Source organism: Peromyscus eremicus, chromosome 9 (assembly GCF_949786415.1).
Source record: "Peromyscus eremicus chromosome 9, PerEre_H2_v1, whole genome shotgun sequence".
Classification (NCBI taxonomy): domain Eukaryota; kingdom Metazoa; phylum Chordata; class Mammalia; order Rodentia; family Cricetidae; genus Peromyscus; species Peromyscus eremicus.
The window spans coordinates 50,664,690-50,688,281 of NC_081425.1; the positions used below are offsets into that span (position 1 = coordinate 50,664,690).

Below are 23,592 nucleotides of genomic sequence, written 5' to 3' on the forward strand. Positions count from 1 at the left end.
CAAGGAGCACTCCATAGCAGAATAGTCCTGAAGCCCAGAATCCAGGCAGCTATTAGGAAATAAAGGGGAAAAGTTGGCTCTAGGTAGTTCAATATATTATATTTGTTCTCATACAGTTTCAGTCCACAATTTTGTTGAGTGTGCTGTCACTTTACGTGTACTTTTCCCAGCCACTAACAGGGGCTGGGCTGTCTTTCATTATTGCTTAAAATACTATTTACCAGCTATTCCAACTCTGCCCCAGGCTCCTCAAAGGCAAAATGCCATGTTGCTTTAATCAGTGACAATGGGAAGCCCAAAATCTCTAAACGGAGGGATGCAAGCTTGGCAACGACACATTTTCAGTATCTTATACCCTTTCCCAGAATACATCTGGCTGAGACCAATCCTCATTTACCTGAGGATCTTCTGATTCCTAGCTATTATTTCTGTCCAAATGAATGATTTCTTGAGACTGTTTCAGGTTAGAGACTGCAAGCAAAATGGTAAAATGCCTATTACAATGTTGGCTATGTACAAGGGATGGAATTGTTTGTCTGATAAAACTATTCCTTATTATCAGTTGTAGCCGAATTTCTAAATGGTCTTATTAAATAAAAAAACACAGAGCCAGAAATTTGGGTTAAAGCCTTAGAAAGATCAGGGAAATATGGAAAGCCATGAGCTAACCTCACCTCACCAACTCCACGGCTTCCAAAGAGTGTGACTTCCTGTCTACCCAGGCTTATATGCCTTGGTTTTCTGCCCTCTCATTGGCTCTTAGCCCAGCTACTGTACTGATTCTTCCTACGCAGTTCTGTCACCATCTGTCTGTCTGTATAGACCTCCAGGTCTCTACGGTTGGTACTGGGATTAAAGGTGTGTGTCACCACACTTGGCTTTGTTCCCTACTGTGGTCTTGAACACACAGAGATACTGCCTGCTAAGGGATTAAGGGTATGTGCTACCTGACTTCTTTGTTTACTTAAAATGGCTGACCTTTTCCCCCTGATCTCCAGGCAAGCTTTATTTATTAATGCACAAATAAAATATCACCACAATCAGTAGATCACAACTTATAGAGTGTATTTTTCTGAAAATTGTCATTTTTATGTTGGGCCTATGCACATACTGCACACAGATGATCATGCAGGACTGTGTTGCCAATGGAAATGGAATGTATAATTATTACAGCTGATTATTCTAAGACAAACAGTTAAATGCCTAGCAGACCCACCTCTGAGCTCAAAGATAAACTATACTTGAATTTAGGTCAATAATCTGATGAAGTGAAAGATGAATATATGGGGACAGGGTTCAAGGAATGTTTCCCCATTCAACACACTAAGAACAAGATCCAACTGTGTTTCTCACAAGTTCCTAGTATATTCTAAGAAAGAGAGAACCCTCCCTCTTCCCTGGAAGTTGAGTGAATAGAAGTGGGTTTTTTTGTTTGTGTGTTTGTTTTTGTGAAGTAGATATGTTTTGTGATCTTAGAGCCACTGGGCAACTACTGTGAGAATGGAAAGCCAGATGAGTGGGATTGGCTTAGATGGTAGAGTGCTTACCAAGCACACACAAAGCCCAGAGTTTCATCCCCAGCCCCACAAAACTGAGTGTGGTAGTACATATCTGCAATTCCAGAGTTCAAGATGATATTTATTGTAGAAGGATCAAAGTTCAAGATCATTGTAAACTATGTAGTGAGTTTTGAGGACAGATTGGCTTAGTAGACCCTGTCTCAAATAATAACTGGAAACCAAAACAAAAGCAGATGAATGGAATCCCTCCTACTCAATCCTAATGGCTGGTTTGAAGAACCAGACAAAACTAGGCCAAGAGCATAAAATATCAAGAAGACTCTAGACCAGTAGTTCTCAACCTTCCTAATGCTGTGACCCTTTAATACAGTTCCTCATGTTGTGGGGACCCCCAATCATAAAATTACTTTTGTTGATACTTCATAACTATAATTTTGCTACTGTTATGAATTATAAATATCTGTGTTTTCTAGTGGTCTTAGGCAATCCCTGTGAAAGGGTCCTCAACTCATAGTTTGAGAAAGATCTAGACTGAGCATGGGAAATAAGATCTTTCAAGAAAAGAGGACTCTGAAGGAGAGAACTGATACTTTTAATGAGTTCTGTGACTGTCTACAGCATGGAGTAAGGGTTATCTTAAGTGGCAACAAGCACCGGATTGACTCAGATCTTTGATTCTTAAGCTTAAGAAGCCCACACAAAGCAAGTTGCTGCCCTCTCCACAGCCTTCATTTTATAACTGTGAAGTTTTCTTTTCTCAGAGAACTCACACTATATCATGTGTCCCCTTTTCACTAGTCATATTAAAATATTTCAAGAATCCTTTTTTTTTATGGAAGCCTAACAAACTTGTGTAGAGATAACAGAAAGAATAATATAATTTTGTTCAATTTTGCTCAAGTGGAAAATTTTGAAAACCAGAAAGAAATGGCTAATTTCAGGAAAATTAAAATTAGCAAATTGATCACAGAGAAAATAAACAACTTGAACAGAATAATTACCAAAGAAGAATCTTGACTTTTGAAAAACAATGTCAAAAAGCTCCTGCAAGAAAAATGAAAGCCAATTTATTTCACAGACTAATTCTGTATAATGTATAACATATGTCTGCAATGTTTCTTTAAACTGTTCCCGACCATTTCTAAATGACTGCCGTAAAATTAGAACAGCATTGATTAGAATGCCTGACAAATTGAGAACAAAACATACCCACAGACCAGTTTCCCTGAGAGATGTCAATTCATGCTTCTTGAAGGGAATATAGAATACAGAACCAGGCAAGAAATGAAAAGAATAATTACCCACAACTAAGTGGTGATTTTTCTAAGAATGCAAGGATGGCTTAACTTTATTAATATATTGGGTCAGGATAAAACTTCCATAAATGCTGTAAGAGATTTTCTCAAAAATTCAACATCCTTTCTTGACTTAAAATGTTTTAAACACTCACTTCCTCATTGTGATAATAACTTTATATATTTCAAATCAAAAGCTTCATTCTTAATGGAAAAAATATTAGAGCCTCCATTTTTAATGTAAGGGACTAAATGATAGTGTTCAACTTTGTACTGTCACTTAATATTAGCTAAGATATTATTCAATATAACACAAAATAGGAATATAAGTAGAAAAGGAAGAAAAATATTTGTACCATTTAAAGGCTATATGACTGAATAACAGAAAATTTCTGGAAAAGTCAACTAAAATTTTTGTTGTTAAAGATGAAAGAATTAAAGAACAATACAGAAGTTCTATACTTTTCTGATGTCATTGGGAGCTCTGGAAAACAAAGATGTCCATGTACAATATTTCTGACAAGATGAGTCACCTTTCAAGGACTTTAACAGATGTATAAGATGTATACTAAGAGACTATGGACCTTCATATGAAACAAAAGGGCAGATGAGCAAATGCAAAGATAGGCTAATAGCTCTTGGGAACACTCAATAAGATAAAGGTATTACTTCCCTTTAAATTACTCTATAACTTTAAAATTAGCTTACCAACTACATCCACTTTTAGGCAGGCTAACTTTAACACACACACAAACAAATTTGTAATAAACTTCAGGAAGAAAAAGACCAAAGAAAGCCCACAATATGATCTATCAGAAATTGAAATGCTACTTCAACAGCATGGTGCATGTTTAAGAATAAGCTCTTACTTCTCTGACACAAGGAGTGCAATTAGTATTGCTCATATGTGCACGGGAGTAGAGTTATCCACTAGGTCACAGGCTCAGGACTCAGTGTATTACAGGGAAAAAGAGAAAGAGAACATGAAATTGGAAGGGAAATGTGTTGGGGGAGGAACCTGGAGGGGAGTTGTTGGAGGAAAAGAATGGGGGTGGTAAGATTAAGATGCATTGTATATATCTATGAAATCGTCACAATATAAAAATATTATTAAAGAGAACAGAGAATAGAGAAATACAGTCAAATATACTTATGAGTGAAATATATATGAAAAATTGCTTTGCACATTAGTGTGGAAAGATGAATTATTCAATAAATATTCAAACAAAATAATAGTTATAACATCTGCTTCACATCCAAAAGATTCATTAACACCTTAAACATAAAACATGTACTAAAGGAAAACAAGAAGTATTTAAAATAACTTCAATTTTCAGAATTGGCAATTATAGTTCATCACGTACTTTACTACATAAAATTAAAAAACAATCTCAGTGAAAAGGTGCCATTAAAATATTTCTACTCAAGATGGAGTTTGAAGTAATCATCAGTGAGATAAAAGAAAAACCAAAGTCACCAAATTGGAAAGAAGGAAGTCAGATTGTCCCTCTTTGAGGATGAATGTTCTAGATCTAGAAAAACATGGAGATAAAAATCATTAGGACTAATATACAAAATTCAGTAACTTTGCAGAATACAAAGTCAGCCCACAAAACCCGATAGCATTTCCAGGCCCTAATGGTGATTGATCTGAAAAAGATGCCAAGAAAACAACTCAATTTATAATAACCATTAAAAAATTTCACCTGCAAATTAATTTAACCAGGTATCTATAATTGTAAAATCTATGTACAATGACATGATACAAAAAACCCATAATAATCTTGAGAGAGAAAAAGTAGGAAGTAACATACCACTACCTGACTTCAAAATATACTGTAAAGCTATAGTAACCAAAATAGGATTAAAGCTAATAAAGCAGATTCATAAACCAATATATCAGAATATTTCCTGGAAATAAATAAAAATACCTACAACTAATTTTCAACAAAGTTGCCAGGAATATATATTGAGAAAAGTACAGTCTTTTTAAAATAAATGTTATTGGGGAAAATGAACACCTAAACAACTCAAAATGGATTAAAACTTAAATGTAACACTGAGAACTTTAAAAATCCTAGAGAAAAACTTAAAGAACTGCTTCATGAAATTGAGTAAGACTTTAAAAGCACACACAAGAAATCAAAGGGACAAATGGAATCACATTAAAATAAACTAAGAAACAACATGTAGAATGGGAGAAAGCATGTGCATAGTATACATCTGAAAAGGAGTTGAAAATGTGAAATACACAGATAACTAACACAGCTTTGTTTTCCATATGTGACAAGCTCCTAAGAAAACAAACACAAGAGGAGGAAAGGTTTATTTGAGCCCAGAGTTTCATACACTTTTAGCTCTCATCTTTAAATTTATGTAAGGTAGTGTCTCATAGAAGATGTAACATCAAGATACATATTTCAAAAATCAAGATACACCTTTTCTACCATTATACTTTAAGTACCAGGCAATACACTGAGAGAAGAAAAGTATGTAAAAGGACACAGATTGCCAAGGAAAAAATATCACCACATTTCATCTTGACACAACTCTCACTAAGGAAAAACATGATGAATTCAGGGGAACAGCAACAATAACTTTTGTAAATGATAAGTGATTGTAGCCAGGTTGTAAGATACAAAGGGAATATACTAGATTGAATCACTTTCCCATATTCTAGTAGTAAGCAATTGGATTTTGAGATTAAAACATAGACTCACTCCCTTTGGAATGCTCCCAAATCAACTACTGATATAGGACTAGAATAACTACAATGCAGGGTATTTAGGAAACATGACTGGTAAAGGAAATTTTGAAGAACTATATAAAGAACTAAATACATGGAGAGATAATTCATGTTGATGAATATGACAGCCTAACCTTGTCAAGATACCAATTCTTAGCTTGATCCATAGAGCTAATACAATCCTAAGAAAAATCTGAAAAATGTTGTTTTGTGTATAACTAATGAATTCTAACATTTATATGGAAAGGCAAAAAGACCCAGAAAGACTAAAATAATGTGGAGAAGGAAGAGGAAGAAGAGGAGGAGGAGGAGGAGGAGGAAGAGGAGGAGGAGGAGGAAGAGGAGGAAGAGGAGGAGGAGAAAATAGGGGGAGGAAGTGGGGTAGTAAGAGGAAAAAGCAGGAAGAGAGAAGAGGAGGAGAAAGGAGGAGGAGTAATGATTAAGAGAACTGACCCTGCCTGACCTCAGGACTTGCTGCAGCATAGTGATTAAGACCACAGTTGGGGAAAGGATGGACAACCATATCAATGGAATTGAGTAGAAAGAAATAGACCCACATAAGAACAGTCAACTTATCTTTAAAAAAGGAGCAAAGACAATGGAAGAACAAACAATCCTTTCAGCAGACGGCATAGCACAATGAGACAATCACATGATCTAAGGCCACTAATAATCCTAGACATTGATCGCACATCCCTTACAAAAATTAATCCAAGCAGATTACGGATCTAATTACAAGACTATGAAACTTCTGGAACACAACCTGAGAAAACCTAGATTGTTTGTAGATGACTAGGATTTTTAGATAAAGTGCCATAGGCATGATCCATGAGAGAAATAATTTTCTTCATTTATTTAATGCCAAGAATGAGAAAAAAGTCAGTGAGAAAAAAAGACACAGATGGAGATAACAATATCTTTAGAGGACACGTAATAACAGACTGTGAGCCAAGATCTACAAAGACACCTTAAATTTCAAGAATAAGGAAAAACTGATTTTAAAAAATCAGACAAAGCCAGGTGTGGTGGCACACATCTTTACTTTCAGCACTGAAGAGACAGAGGCAAGTAGACCTCTGTGAATTCAAGGCCAGCTAGTCTACATGGTGTGATTTAAGTCAGCCAGGGCTCTATAGTGGGACTGTCAGGAGAGAGATTAACTGACACTCTACCAAAGAGGATCTATACAGTTGGCCAATGAGCACATTGAAATATTCCATATCTTATGACATCAGGAACATGCAATTTAAAATACAAGAAATAAGTACACATCTTACTAATTAGAAAAGAATTGAGCCAGATATGGTGATGCATGTCTTTAATCCCAGCACTCAGGAGGCAGAGGCAGGCAGATCTTTGAGTTTACAGCCAGCTTGGTCTACAAAGTGAGTTCCAGGATAGCCAGAGCTGTTACACAGAGAAACCTTATCTCAAAAAAAAAAAAAAAAAAAAGAAGAAAGAAAGAAAGAAAAGAGGTGAAACTGTATCTCAAATGGCCAATGTCCAGAACACCAACACTATCAAATAACAAGGATGTAGATCAATGGGAACTCTAATTTATTGCTTGTGAGAAGGCAAAATGGTACAGCCACTGTCCTAGTTGACTGTCCGTTGTTGTGATAAAACATCATGACCAAAACTAGCTTTGTGAATCCAGGGCAGGAGGAAGGCAGGGACCCGGAGGCTGCAACTGAAGCAGAGGCCATCGAGAAACATAGCTTACTGGAGTGTGTAGACAAAATTCTAAAAAGTCTTATTAAATAAGAAACACAGAGCCAAATACAGAGTTAATAGCCAAAGAGATCAGAGCAAGAGCCATGACTAGCTTTAGCTTACCACCAGCAGTAGCTTCCCCCAGAAAGAGACTTCTTCCTGCCTAACCTGCGCTTTTATTGCTTTCCTGTTCTGCCTTCTCATTGGCTCTAAGCCCAACCACATGACTTCCTTGTTACTGCCTGTCTATACAGACCTCCAGGTCTCTATGGTTGGCGCTGGGATTAAAGGTTCATGTCACCACGCTTGGCTGTGTCCTTGAACACAGAGACTCTGCCAGCCATGTGATCGGATTAAGGGTGTGTGCTACCACCGCCTGACTCTACTTGTGGCTCGCTTTGACCTCTGATCTCCAGGCAACTTTATTTATTAACATACAAATAAAATCATATTTCAGTACAAATAAAATATCACCATAGGAGTGCTGTCCCAGCTTGCTCAGTTTGAATTCTTATACATCCTAGGCCCAGATGGTCCAGGGTAGCATGATTATAGTTTGTATATATCAAGTTGGCAACATAGCCACTTTGATAGTTCCTTATAAAAACAAAATATGTCTTTAGTAAACAATCAGCAAGTCTGCTTCTTCTACCCAAAGGAGCTAAATACATGTGTTCACACAAAATCTGCCCATGGATATTGATGACAGCATTATTCATAACTGTCTCAAACATGACTCAATGAAGATGTCCTTCCTTTGAGTGAATTAATAAACTGTGATGCATCAAAGCCATGGAATTTAGTGTTAAAAATAAATATGTTCTCCCATGAAAAGCCATAGGAGAAGCTTTAAGTACATGTTATAAAGTAAAAGACAACAATCCAAAAGGCTACAAGTTATATGATTCTAACCATGGCATTATATAAAAAGGAAGAACATTGAAGGTAGTGAAGAAAGAAAGAAAGAAAGAAAGAAAGAAAGAAAGAAAGAAAGAAAGAAAGAAAGAAAGGAAGGAAGAAAGGAAGAAAGAAAGGAAGGGAAAGAAAGAAAGAAAGAAAGAAAGAAAGAAAGAAAGAAAGAAAGAAAGAAAGGAAGGAAGAAAGAAAGGAAGGAAGGAGAAGAAGGGAGGGAAGGAAAGAGGGAGAGAAATCAAAAGCCATATAAATTAGAGAAATGTTGGTTTTCTAGGGTAGTAAAAAATACCTGTCTGGTAATGTTCAATAGTACTCCATAGGACAGAGGAGTGGGTACATGTCAGTACATATCTTTTCAAGCTCATAAAACATAAAACAGGAAGTGAGAGCTGTAATGTAATCCATGAATTTTGGATGATAGTGATGACAACATAGTTCATTAGGTGCAACAAATGTCCAACTAGAGTGGGTGATGTTCATAATGGGGAGGCTGTACATGTGGGCAGGGACAGGAGGTGTGTAGAAAAGCTCTAAACCAGAGACAACCAAACCAAGCTGGTGGGAACTCATGAACTTTAGAGCAACAACTCTGCAGCTTCCATGGGACTGGACTAGGCCCTCTACATAAGTAAAACAGTTGTGTCTGGTCAAGGGGCTCCATGGCAGTAGGATCAGGATCTATTCCTGGTGCATGAGCTGGCTTTTTGGAGCCCATTACCTATGGTGGGACACCTTGCACATCCTTGATGCAGTTGGAGGGGCTTGGTCCTGCCCCAACTGAATGTACCAGGTTTTGCTGACTCCCCATGGGAGGCCTTATTTTTTCAGAGGAGGGAGTGGGAAGTGGGTTGGGGGAGGAAACTGTGGGGGGGAGCAGGAGGAAGGAAGAGAGGGAGATCTGTGGTTGGTATGTAAAACAAATAAAAAAATTTCTTAATAAAAAAATAGAAAAAACACAGTAACCAGGGGAAAAAAGTTCTAAATCTCCTGCTCAATCTTGTAATAAACTAAAGATCAAATTGAAAACTGCCAATGAAAGGGAGGAACAGTGCATTATGTTCAGTGTGTTGCACATTTGTTCAACCAACAGAAAGCAAAATCAGTGTTTGTGAGTTCTTGGCATGCACAAACTTCCATGAAATACACAAAACTTATAAAGCAGAGGGGAACTGCCCAGCTGGAAGACAGATTACATACAAATAAGACTCACCATTTCCCACACATATGCTCCATTATATATCCTTTATGTACTTTATTAAAGAATTGTTTGCATATAGAGTTTCCTGTCACCTGAATTATGTTCAACGATGTGACACCTTGGATGTGCCCAGATCAAGGACACCACTTCAACGGACTTCTCTCCTTACTACCTCTTACCGCTACTTGTCTTTTCTCTAACCCATACATTTTATGAGTGTGTTCTAACAGCTTTGAACTCCTGTCTGTTCATTTACCTACATGCCTTATCAGAAACTTGTACATTCCAGGTATAGTCACACCACTTCCCAGACTTTCCCTTTCCCATGATCTCCATGGAATCCCTTTTGATCCCCCGCTCCTCAGCTAGCATAATAGCTTGAGAGTAACGTCTGCTCACTGTAATCTGAGTGTCTGTTCTCTCAAAACTCATGTGCTGAAATTTAATCTTCAGTGAGATGGCATTAACAGGTGGAGCTTCTAGGGAGTAATTTGGTTATGAAGGCTCAAGGATCAGATTCATGTCCTCATAAGGAAATCCACTTGCCTTAATGCCATGCAAAGACACACATGAGGTTTGATCTATGAGAAATGGCCTTTATACGACACCAGTCTCAGCACTGGGATCTTGGAACTTTGCACTCTAGAGCTCTGAACAATAAATTTCTGTTGTTTCCCAATTGCTTAGTCTAAGGTGTTTTGTTTTATAGTAGCTGACTGAACTAAAGCATGGCACACACACAGACACACACACACACACACACACACACACACACACACACATCTTTAAACTTCACAGTACCTTAAAAGTAGTAAGGTCATCAAAATTGATGATTTGTTTCTTTTGTCTTTATTGATCAGTTTGTACATTCAATATCATTTGGGGATCTGGTGCAAATCAATACCGTGAAGGGAACCCCAGAGACACTCTTATATAGTGACAGGAGGCTGAGTGGCTAAGGCCAAGTTCATGCACTTAGACCCAAAAAACCCATCCCCAGGGCCCATGTCACCAATGCTTGATGCTCACCAGCCAGCACCAGCCAGAAATCCACAGCTCCCACCATCCCTGGACTCACAGGCTCTCTGCCTCCCAAGACTGGAAATCACACAGTTGAATTTATTCTTTAGCTTAGGCACATCCTGCTTTGGGCCCTCAAGATGCAAGGGATCTCAGGAAAAACAGGAGGAGAGAAAAAAATCCCACTTCCAGCAGTATAACCAGACCTGACTAAAGAGTTTTAAAAACAAAGTGCAAGTCTGAGTGGATCAGAGAAGTGAAAGACAGCAGGCCTGGAGGCTGGGGCCTCAGGATGGCAGAGCCAGGCCCGGTCTGATGTTTGTTCTTCTTAGTCACCCCTCCTTCACCTCTGACAGGGTCACCCAAAGCCCAGGCAAGCAAAGGTCAACAGCTAGCATGAGAAAGTGTCAGGAAAATCAAAGCAGTGGAGGAGCTGGGAACACCCAGTCAGGACACTGTGCAGGGAGCCCCAGGGAGGCTGAGTGATACCCTATTCTCTTCTCCCAGAGCCCTCTTTCTTGGATGGGGAGGGTTAAATTATTCATTTTGGGGGCGGGATTCTTTTTCCTTTTCTCCATGCCCCTCTTTTGATCTCTTTTGGTGCAGGGTTGCTGTTAGCAGAAAATACAGCATGTTTGAGACAAAGTGTGCACAATTCCTCTTCCAGAAAGCAGGCCTTTGAAGAAAAGGCTAGTGATCAGAATAAAGAGAGGCAGTGGGAGGGAGGGGCTGCAGAGGCACAGCCAGGAGGAGGGATCCAGGCTACCAGGGCAGGCTTTGATATCCCCACTCAGCATCACTCTGTAGCTTCTCTGCTTCGCTGTTGGGGGTGAGGGGAGTCCTCTTGCAAGGAGGTGAAGTGGTTAAGAAGGAAAGCAAGGCATACATCTTTGAAATGACAGTGAAGCCAGCAATCATTCTCCCAGTCCCAGAAGGTGTTATCTAGAGCAGGTTGGTGAGAGGCAGTGAATGGCTTCATGTTCAGTACGGTCTTACACGTGATCAAATGCATAGCATCTCATGTGTTCGCATATACGTATGGTCACACACATATACTCACATGCTCACACTCCACATATACACATATACACACATATATCCATTCACTTGCGTGTTCACATCCCACATTCACATTTACTCCAATAAACTTGCACTATCACAAACTCAAACACACACACACTCAGAGAGGAAGGGGAGAGAGGAAAGCAAGAGAGAGAGACATGCTCATACACCTACAAGCATACTGTACACTATCTGTCTCATATAACCATGCACTTGAGACTACTCATACCATCTTATATAGACATATCCATCCACTCACACACATGATCATATACAGGCACACACCATACTATCTGACACAGTCGCTTAGCTGTATACACACACACACCCCTACACTCATAACTTATACATGTTGTACATACACACTCTATCCCCTGTCACACAGATACATGCAAACTCACCTTGGATGGTTGTCTTGAGAAGACCATTTTCCCAGGTATAACCCACAACAGTTCTTATAGTTCTCCTTCTCTGGTGTTTCTGGTATCATTCATCCTAACCTCTGCATTCTTACACCTGAGCGCCCTGTCACAATTTTTTATCCAGCTCCTTATATCCTTAAACCTGTGATTCAGGTCAACCTCTCCCTACTACCCTTGCTGTGGACTACCTTACCTGCTTTCTTTACAGTGCCTGCTTCAGCTGGCTAAACTAAGCCAAGGCAGTAATAGCCAGTGACAGTTTATTAAGCAGTAGCTCTTGGTGAGACCTGAACTTTCATGTAAGATGGGCCTCTTCACCCCAGAGGCTGCAGCTGTCATCTGGGCTTCCAGCTGCTGTAGCAGATTGGTACAGACCCTGATGTATAAAAAGCCTATGAGTCCAACCATCCTAGGAATTTCTCTAAGTAATGAAGCAAAATGGGTGAGGACTCAACTTTCACCTAACCCCACCAATTAGCAGCCCTCACAAAGTAACTTGGCTATTTGGATTCTGTTTTGTTTGCTCTGATGTGGGGTTTGTGACTCCAAAAATAATAGTTTTGGCACAGACAACTCCCCAACCCCCATAATATAGACTGCCTGTCAAGTATGTGTAACATTTTTTACTTGAGTGTCTAGTAGGAATCTCACACTTAGCAAAGTGAAAACGAAACTGAAGGCCCACTCCAAACTATCTCTTCTTGTGGTCTTCCCATCTTGGTAAGTTTAATAGTCAGTTTCATTAGAGTAACAGAACTTACAGATAGATAGACGGACAGACAGATGGATAGACAGATAGATGGATGAGGGATTTATTAGAATGGCTTTCAGGCTGTGGTCCAGCCAATCCAACAATGACTGCCTATGAATAGAAGGTCCAAGAACCCACTAGTTGTTCGGTCCATGAGACTGGATGTTTTAGCTGGTCTTCAGTATACACTGGAATCCTGAAGAAACAGGCTCTAATGCCAGTGAAGGAATGGACTTGCTCTGAGATGAGAGTAAACTCCCTTCTTCCATGTCCTTATACAGGCTTCCAGCAAAAGACATGGCACAGATTAGAGATGGTCTTCCCACCTCAAAAGATCTGGATTAAAGGTGTATCTTCCAACCTTAAAAATCCAGATTAGAAGTGGATATTTCTACTTCAAATTAAGCAAAAATCCCTCACAACTGTGCCCTATCTTTGAGTTTTAGTTTATTCCAGATGTAGTCAAGTTGAAAGCCAAGAATAGCCATCATAAGTCAACCCCTTGGGAACTTGACACACAACCATATCTCTTTATGTCATGATTAATTTCTAAATGAAAACAATAACCAGGTCATAATTACCCCTAAACATGATTTAACTATCCCTTGTACAACAGCAAGCATGTTATAAATTTAAAATAAGTGGCAGTGTACCTTGAGGGACATTCTTTTAATATTTCAAATTTAATTATGATAACTATTGATAACTCTTAATTGATGTTATATCACATGATAAAGAAATTGAGGAAAAAAATATAAATATCTGTACAAACACATTCTTAACAAAATATGATAGAAAAACCCATGCCAATTATAATCTTCATTTCTGCAGCTGGTCATATGACCTTAGCTAGTATTTATAACTACCTTTCTCCACTACCCATTCTGTATTTCCTCCACCCTTGACAAGCACCTCAGCAGGTCTAGGCTTTTTTCCTGGAGAAGTGACCTATACTTCCATTCCTGAAGAGTCTGTGTTCTTTGTCAGCCTGTCTAGATTAGGCTGTTGTAGTTTCCCATGACTTTAATCACAGGGCATGGTAGCACCAAGATATGCCCTAAAGGGTCTCCTGCATTCTAGATATAATCTTTCTTACCTTCATTGTGGAGAAGCAATCCAATTTCCCAAGGGTAATCTGGATCAATCACTCCTCCTAACACTGTTATTTCTTTCTTAGCATGTTGACTTAAGGGCATCAGAAGCCCCAAGTAGCCACAGGGAAGTCTGAGCTTCCAGTTCAATGGAATGTCTGTTATAACTCCTAGAAAGAGCACTCTCTACTCTGGAACCAAAACTTCTAGGCCAGCAGAACTTAAGACTGTGGAAATAGGGAGCAAAATTTTTTTTCTAGTGGGTCATTAGAGGTGATAGTGGGTGGAACTATTTCCTTTTCTACACCTTGATTCCTAAACCTGTGGTCCCTGGGAATGGGAGAAACTACAATATATCAGATGCATATTTAAAGCATATATTGCCTTCTAAAGAACACTGCCCCAGCCTCCAGGCTGCTGCCACCTTATTGGTGCTATAACTGTGTCTTCAAAAGGCTATTCCATCTATCAGGCAAGGTCCTTCAGAATGGTGGGAAACATGGTAAGAGAAGTGGATTCCATGATCATGGGCCAACTGTCATACTCTCTGCCTGTGAAGTATGTTCTTTGGTCAAAAGCAATACTGTGTGGAATACTGTGATGGTGGATAGGGCATTTTCTAAGTTCATGTGTGTTGATTTTGGCAAACAACTTATATGCAGGAAAGGCAAATCCATAACCAGAATAAGTATCTTCTCCAGGAAGGACAAAGTGTTGTCTTTTTCATAAGATAGTGGTCCAATGTACTCAACCTGCTACCAGGTCACTTCTTGTAATAATTACCTCAGGGAATGGTGCCATATCTGTGGCTCAAATTTGGACTTTGCTATTGGCAGATCTGGTACTCAGCAGCAGCTGTAGCCAGGTCAGTTTTATTAAGTGGAAGTTCATGTTGTTGATCTAATGCATAACCCCCACCTCTGCCACCATGGTTCATGGTTCATGGGCCCATTGGTCAATGACAGGAGTGCTGGGGAAAGAGTCTGACTGTCCACAGAACAGTCATCCTATCTAAGTGGTTGTGATTATTAAACTTCTCAGATGAAGTCACCTTTTAATGAGCATTTACATGGGATACAAGTTTCTTCACATCCTTCACATGTTTGGAGAGGTCTATCTACTTACTGCTTCTCCAGATGTCTTTCTCATCAATTTTCAATCATGCTCTTTCCAAGTCCCTGACCATCCAGCCAATTTATGTTTAGAGCCCATGAACCAGTGAAAAATCTCACATCTGGCCATTTCTTCTTCCAAATAAAATGTACAACCATGTGTATTTCCCAAAGTTCTTTCTATTGTGAAGATTTTCCTTCAGCAGTGTCTCACCAGGAAGGGGTTGGAATGCTACACCTGTCCACTTGTGGGTGGTACCTGCAAAATGTGAAGAACCATCAGTAAACCAGGCCCCAGTCTTCTAATCCTCAGTCAACTGATCATAGGACACACCCTATGAGGCTATGGGTACATGTTTGGCTGCAGATGGCATTGTAATGGGAATAGAAACCATAGGAATTGGGCAACTTCTTCATATAACTTGATTATGCCCTAAGGACCTGCTTGGGCCCAATCATGTACATACAATTTCCATTTAATAATGCATTGCTGCTATGTAATCCTACTTGGTGGATCAGATAACACTCAGCTCATGGCAGTCAGCTCAGGTTGCATAGTAACTTGGTGGTCCATTGTCAAATGTTCACTTTCCACTAAGGCCCAATAGCAGGCCAAGAGCTGTTTTTCTAAGGGAGAATCATTGTCTACAGATAATGGTAGAATCTTGCTCCAAAATCCCAAAGGTCTCTTCTGTGATTAACCCATAGGAGCCTGCCAAAGCCTCCAAACAACATCCCTGTCTGCTACGGGCACCTCAAGTACCATAGGGTCTGCTGGATGACATGATCTGTGATGATATTTTATTTGTGCTGAAATGTAGTAATATTTTATTTGTGCATTAATAAATAAAGATTGCCTGGAGATCTGGGGGGAAAGGCCATCCATTTTAAGTAAAGAAAGAAGTCAGACAGCACATACCCTTAATCCCTAGCAGGCAGGATCTCTGTGTGTTCAAGGCCACACTAGGGAACAGAGCCAAGCATGGTGACACATGCCTTTAATCCCAGTACCAACCATAGAGACCTGGAGGTCTGTAAAGACAGACAAAAAATGACAGAGATGTGTAGGAAGAGGAAGTGAGGTAGCTGGGCTGAGAGAGCCAGTGAGAGGGCAGAACAGCAAGGCAATAAAGGTGTGGGTAGATAGGAAATAACTCACATTTAAAAGCTGCAGAGTTGGTGAGGTAAGGTTGGCTGGTGACTTTCCCTATTTCCCTGACCTAAGGTTTTCACCCCTGTATTTGGCTTCATGTTTTTTACTTAATAAGACCATTTAGAAATTCATCTACAATGGTCCAAGTGGTAGAGCAGCCTGCACAGCAACCTGGACCTGTTGAAGAGCCTTTTCCTGTTCCAGGCCCCACCCAAAGCTAGTAGCTTTCTGAGGCATGTGGACCAGAGTAACACACCCAAGGGAGGAATGTGTTGTCTCCACAACCCAAAAGGCCCACTAAACACTGTACTTCTTTCTTGGTGAAGTTATCCTTCACCTTAAAAGAAATATCTCTGCATGTCCCATACCACTGGACTCTTAAGAATTTAACTGAGGTAATAGGCCCTTGAATTTTGATTGGTTTTAATTCCCATTCTCTGCTGTACATATGTGTTATCAAGGAGTCTAAAGTGGTTACCACTTCCTGTTCACTTGGTCTTATCAGCATAATGTCATCAATATAGTGACTCAATATGATATTTTGTGGAAGAGCCAGACAATCAAGATCCCTTCAAACTAAGTTATGACACAGGGCTGGAGAGTTAATATACCCTCGAGGTAAAACTGTAAAGGTATACTGCTGGCATTGCCAACTGAAAGCAAATTGCTTCTGGCTGTTCTTATGGACAGGTACTAAGAAAAAGGCGTTTGCTAGATCAGTAGCTACATACCATTACCAGAAGATGTGTTAATCTGCTCAAGTAAGGACACCACATCTGGTACAGCTGCTGCAATTAGAGTCACTAGTTGATTGTGTTTTGATAGTCAACTGTCGTTCTCTGTGATCCATCTGTCTTCTGGGGAAAGGCTAACACTCCAGGGGTTCTGGGTCTACAAACTGACTCCAGTCTGGAAATAGATTCACAGGCCAGGGTTCTCTTTCGCCAAGATCAAATGTCACCTTTCTTTCATTTGTTTGAAAATTTTTCTGCTTATATGGGTCAAAAAAGAATTCACTAGACTTCTTACTTAAAATTCATGCCTGGAAACACCACAATTGATTAGCCAGTACCAAAGGTCCATACAGAGTCATGCCACCATAAAATTCACTCTTTCTGTGCTGACCATTGTGGTTGTCTTAGTTAAGGTTTCTATTGCTGTGAAGAGACACCATGACCACAACAACTCTTATAAAGGAAAACATTTAATTGGGGCTGACTTACGAGTTCAGAGGTTTAGTCCATTATCATCAAGGCAGGAAGCATGGTAATGCATAGGCAGACATGGAGCCTGGAAAAAGAGTTGAGAGTTCCATATCTGGATTAGCAGGGAGCAGGAAGAGTGAGTAACACTGAGCCTGGCTTGAGCACCTGAAACCTCGAAGCTTACCTCTAGTGACAAACTTCCTCCTACAAGGCCACACCTATTCCAACAAGGCCACACCTCCCAAATGTGCCACCCCTATGAACCTATGGAGGTCATTTTCATTCAAACTACCACAACCAGTGAGGTCATTATGGCCATTGCTTGGTCTGTCTGTGCTGTCCATTATGATAACTATGATCACCTTACCCATGGTAATTCAGTGCTGCCACTTTCTTCTTGTCTTTTCTCTGGTGCTCTTCCCAGCCATGTCAGCCTAATTGACTTTCTTCCTAAATTCAGCAATCACTTGGGCACTAAGCCCTTTGAACCTACTATATTTTTTGTTTAGAAGGTTATTCCCCAGATAGCTTTCAAAACATGGGAAAACAAACCTCACCTCTATTTCAAAACCGACCTCAAATGCCACCTTCTCAGCCAATTCCCTGTTGCCCTCCCATCCACCCCCCCCCGACACACACACATGCACACACTATGTCCTAATTGATACCTAACCTCTTATTTTTCTCTAACTTATTTATTTTGGTTATTGTCCATCTGTCTTTGTTTAAACTGATTGATATATGAATATAGTGTTTGGTCTTTTGTGGTTATGTATATATCTCCAGAGATTAGAACAGAGCCTGCAACATGTTGAGATGTAATAAACCTTGGTTAAATGGCTGAAGAGATGAGTGTAAAGTGAACATGTGTGATACTGATCCCATGCTCATGTCATAATAGGCCCCACGAAAGTGCTCAAGTCTATTAACCACATAACTTTTTACCATCTGATTAGAAAAGGACTCTGGAATCCCAGGGGGGAAACAACTGTTTTTTTTTTTTTTCCTGTGTCTTGCTAGGAAGAATCAATGAGATACCACATGCAAAGTACATGCTCATAATCAACACTTAATGAGTGGTGGTGATTGTCACCACACTCCTGTCCAAGCATTCCCAGGTGGTCAGGTCATTGCTAAACATAAGCAAACAATGACATCTTGGTGGGGCGGGGGGGAAGAGTCTCACTAAAACAGGTCCCAATGGCAGTCTGAGTAGAGCCTTTGATCAGGTGAGACCTCCGGTCTTTAGGGTGATTACTCTGTATCCAACTGGGTAAAGATCTATGAAATGCCCCAGAGTGATGGGCAAACCCATTTCCATGGGCCTACAGGAGGAGGCCATTTCCCAAGTTGTGGGAGACTGAAGAGAATTGTGACTCAACTGAGTGCCCTTGACCCCATTCCTCCATACTAGCCTTAGGTTTCCCTCCTCTATAACCCTAGAGGAGCCATGACCTCCAATCTTAGCCTCTGGTTTATCAACAACAGAATGAAGGTGGTTGGTTATCTAGTTATCTCACTGCGTTCTACAACCTCCTCCGTCTCTGGGAAGGCTGTCTTCCCATTTGCTATGGTCTGAAATGCCAGAGGGTTCAGAGTGCCCCTCCTGGCTTCCTGCCCAGTGAATGGAATTAGGGAAGCTGGGAGCTGCCTCTTTTTATCTTCTCCTGTTTCTAGCAGGAGGCAGCTGGAGCTTTCTTGGAGGCTGCCCACTGCCAGGTTCCCCCAAAAGTGCTGACTCCTATGAGTCTCTCTGCTCATTTTCTATGCATTGAACTTCAAACACGGGAGAGGCGCTCAGGCAGCAAGATGGAGGCATTTGGCCATTATGTTTTCTCTTGCTCCTTTCCCCTCCATCTCCCTCCAGACAGGATTATGAGTTGCACCTATTAATTCTTGTCTGGAAGCAACAAACCAATCTTTTCTCTTGGTAGAGTTTTATAACCTCCTCTGTGGAGATGGAGGAGTCTGGGACCTTTCCTCTTTCCCAGAGCTGCATCTAGATGGAGTGGGGGTGCTTTGAGTTAACCTGCTAAGGAGGCACTGTGGGAGGCCCAACAGCAGAGGTACTAGAGGGAAGGGAGGGGAAGGGAATTGTGCTTAGCCTGTGGGACCTCTAGAAATCCTCTAAGCTTCTCCCCAAGACAGCCAAAGCAACTAAGTAGAATGTGCCAGTGAACTTATTTATTCATCCCTCTGCTTTGGATAAGTAACCTCCCAAATTCCAGGCACACTGCTAAATCCCAAGATGCAGGACTAACTAGACACAGCCTGGAAGCCAGTCATTAGACAACTTGAAGAAGAAACAGTAAAATTCATGCTTCCAGTTGTCTGATCATGCAAAACAGGAGGCATTCAACTCTTTTAGAGAGACTAGAGAGGCTCACCCATGCAGCCACACCCAAGGGGATGCTAAAAGCTAAGAAATAACCATAAAAGGGCATAAATAAGCACTTATATTCCAAGTATGGGCTTAGAATCTAAGACACTTCTCCAGTCATGTGTCCCATCAGATGGCTAAAGGGGAATGGTCATAAAAGAAGAGTAAGATAACTAAAGACAAATGCAGGACCTGGTATATCATAATGAGGATGCTGATGGTAGATGCCCTAAGAGTATGGCCAGGTTTGCCTTTTCCAACATGGGAGGAGGTGATGAAGTGGGATTGTGACCGAGGGATTTGTACAAGGCAGGACTAGAAAAGACTTCTTGGAGGGTCTTGCAGTAATTTATCTGGTTAGGGTGGCCAGAAATAAGGTAAGCAATGGGTAGGAAATAGAACAGGGCTGTGCTTAAAAGGTGAAATTAACAGGCCTTTGAAACGATTCCATGACAGGGCTAAGAGGAAGCCGGGAGGAACAGAGGGAGAAGAGAAGGGAGGGGAGAGTCCTGGATTGCTCATTTGGTGCCTGGGTGGTGACATTTGCTGAGTAAAAATATCCAGCCTGAGACACAGATTTGCAACGGGATGGCAGGCTCGTTTTTCAGAGCAGAACAATGGAGTCTGTGCTTAAAACCTCATAACAGGAGAAGCTCAGAAACAGTTTCAGGGGCTGGGTCTTTTGCTCACAAGAAAAGCCAGTGTGTGAGTGTGTCAGGGAGAGTAGGGGGGCAGCCACAGAACAGCTAGGGGTAGAGAGACCACCCAAAGCCATAGGGTTAGATGCGACTTTTCTTAGAACAAGAGAAATTGGCATGGGGTTAAAAGAATTAAAAAAGAGAAGAACACACTTGGTCACTGGGGCTATTCCTATGTTGATGGCCTGGGCACGTTTCTCCAAGACAAAGAGCTGCCTGTCAATGGCTTCTTTCAGGGCCCCAGACTCTACAACTTTCATCCTCTACCCAGAATCACTGCTACAAATCCATTGCTATCCCAGCTTCCTAGAACAAGCCATGATACAGGCACATAACATAGGTATTCTTCATAGTGACTGTTGGAAATAGACCATGACCAAAGCCAAGACATAAGCTCCACTTCAGATCTGACAGCAACCCCACCCCAGATGTCCACACCAGGTTCTGTCTCTTTATTTTGCACTGATTCCTATGCCACACTCTTGTCCGCCTCTACTTCCTTGTCCCCACAAGTTTCTTTGGGACTCTACTAAGCCTTTGCTCATACCCTACCCCAAACTCAGGGAAGTGCTAGAGGTCGGATGCCTACAGCGGGCTTTTTGGACTTCATTCCTTCTGAAGCATAAGCCTTGGCTCTCTTTCAGGGTGAGAACATACTTTGGTTCAGTCAGAATACTGGGCTTAGAGTTGAGGTTTAAACCATATTCCTTTCAGTAGAAGAATCTGGGAGCCAGCTACCAGACCTCTTTCTTTCTGTCTGTCCTGATTGCATTTGGTCCACTTCACCTTTAGCTGACCCCCGCACAGTGACTTGACCTTAGCTATCCACTTGCCTCTCATGCCTGCGTGCTTCGCCTCTCTCCACCTATTGCTGGACTATTCCCATAGAGCTGCCTTGGAATACAACAGACATGCAACAATTGCTCTTTAATGGAAGTAATATTTGTAGGGATGCTCAATGGTTTCTCCAAGTGATAGGCTCTTTTGGAAGCAGAATTCTGAGATTTGCCTTGCCTGTCCCAAACTTCTTTTCTTTCTTGATTTCCTCTTCTTCACCACCTCTTGAAACAGTGAAAGCTCTCTTCAAGGAAACAGTGCTTTCCAGGCACAACAGGGCAGTTGCACATAAGAAATCACAGCAATCGTGACAGCATGCAGGAGACTTTTGAAAGCCCAAACTAGACAAAATCCCAGCATGGAGTTGGAGTGTTTGCCATGAAATCCCACCACTAGCTGAGCAGCTATTGGTATTTGATAGCTGATGGAAAAGGGAGAATCATTTTTCTTTAATGATGTGACCCCAGGTAGGTGGACCATTCCAGGGCAGGCACAACCTCCCAGAATATTTCGACAATACAAATGGAACTGAGTGAGAGGGAAAACAAAAAACTCAAAGATGGGTGGGTAAGGAGTTGAGAGTAGAGAAGATGTATATGAAAGGAGTTGGGGATGGTGAACATGATCAAAATACACTTTATGAAATTATCAAGGAATTAATAAAGACATTATTGTTAAGGAAAAACACCGTTATGACTTCTTTCTTTTTCTATAGAATGGGTTTTAAATATTTTTACTCTTCTCCAGTTGTGACTCAGGGAACTCTCTGGTCCAGGAACATGACTGTTGATGTGGGGCTCTATGACTAAGCCCAACTAGAGTGAAACACAATACCTTGCAGAGCTAGTATGACAATGGTGCTAGGTGCTAGGAGTCATTCTCAGGTGTCCTACAAGAGCCTGTTTCATTGTTGTGGTGCCCAGAACATCCAGACCTGAGGGGTACATGTAACAGAAAAAGGTAAAGAAAGTTTTGTCATTTGAGCATTCCATATGTGGATACCATGCATGCTTTACCATGGCATCCTGCTTTCTGGTGTATGGCATTCTGAGTTCCTACACAAAGGAGTTATCACATGGCAAGTTATCAAGAAATGAGCCCATTCCCTAGTCATCACCATCATCTTTACCACCATCAAGGCTGTACCATCAACTCAGGTCTTCTGTTATCCTAGCAGGTTGCCTTCAAGGAGAACTAGGTGGAGGGGACAGTTCCAAATACATTTTATACTAGAGCACTCAGGTACACTAACTGCTGGAGTTGGCAGCCATGGGCTCATGTTCCAAGTCTCCTCACCCCAAAACCTGCAATGGTGAAACTGAAGATCCTCTAAATGGAATAAATTAGATGATTCTCCAAGTCTTTTACTTTGTGAGCTATGGTAGTCATAGAAGGAAAGCATTCAGCAAATGGGTGATCAGCATCATTCCACTTTTCATGCCTACAAATGTAAATACATCAGCTGTCTCAGCATACATGGTCTCTCCCCCATGATATCGCCACGTATTTCCAGTCTACTTTTCACATCTTCCATCTATCTGTCCTGACTCTTGCTGCCTCTGACTGAACTGACACTGTCCTTGCAGTAGACCCTGGGACAAGAAAAGAACATCTGGACCATTTGTTGAGGCCCCATGCTCTGGGAGAATAGGGACATAGGGAGAAGCAGGGGAGTAGCTTCTGCATAGGGTGGCTCATATAGAATACTCTGGCTGGGTCTGAGAGCAGATGAGAGAGCCAGGGGTATAAACTACTCACATCAAGGGCTCCATTATGGAAGTCAGCCATGAGTGCAGGTTTGATAGGATGGTACTACTTGAGTTTGACATACAGCCTAGGGCCATTTCAAGCATGTGCTCCTTTCAAGGTACTCTACCTAACCCTCTTCCATCTGCCTCTCCTGACTCTAGTCCTCTTTCTTCTCCATCTCTACACATACACACTCATGTCAGCCTATTTCCTTTTTCTCTACATGTATTTTATCAATTCTCTATCTCTAGTTCTTTCTCCCTCAAAACATTGTCACCTGTAGCCCACTTCTCTACACCTTTCCTTGCACTCTGCCTTGGGAATAGCCTTTTGGGTCCATTCCTGACTGTCTCACCAAGTCCAGCTTCCAGTCAAGTTCTGCTGGATTCACCCTCACTCTCCCTCAGCTCTATGTCTACTTCCACCCTACTGCCCACCTACATGCCTGTATCCTGGAGCCAGTGCCCCAACAATTATCACCAAGAGTTTAGTGAAAAGAATGCAAAGGTAAGCAATGCCTGGCAAAGAGGTGATGGCATCACAGTCCAGCTTTGCATCCAGAGACCTCCCTGTTAGCAAGACATCAACTAGACCAAGAAGAGAATGGAAGGGAAAATGGGGAGGGAAGAAGAGATGCTGCAGAACAATCTTTTTGTACACTAGAAATATGTATTACTCTCATTTGTTAATAAAAAGCTGATTGGCTGTAGCTGGGCAGTAAGAGA

At 41.0% G+C, this 23,592-nt stretch overlaps 1 long non-coding RNA gene across 1 annotated transcript in view; it reads right to left on the reverse strand.

The window, feature by feature from the left end:
* Window positions 1–394: 394 nt before the first annotated feature.
* LOC131919909 (uncharacterized) overlaps window positions 395–23,592 on the reverse strand; it is a 183,588-nt gene continuing 160,390 nt past the window's right edge. The window contains exon 4 of the long non-coding RNA XR_009381461.1: window positions 395–471. This is a non-coding gene — a long non-coding RNA (uncharacterized LOC131919909). The remainder of the gene's footprint in view (window positions 472–23,592) is intronic.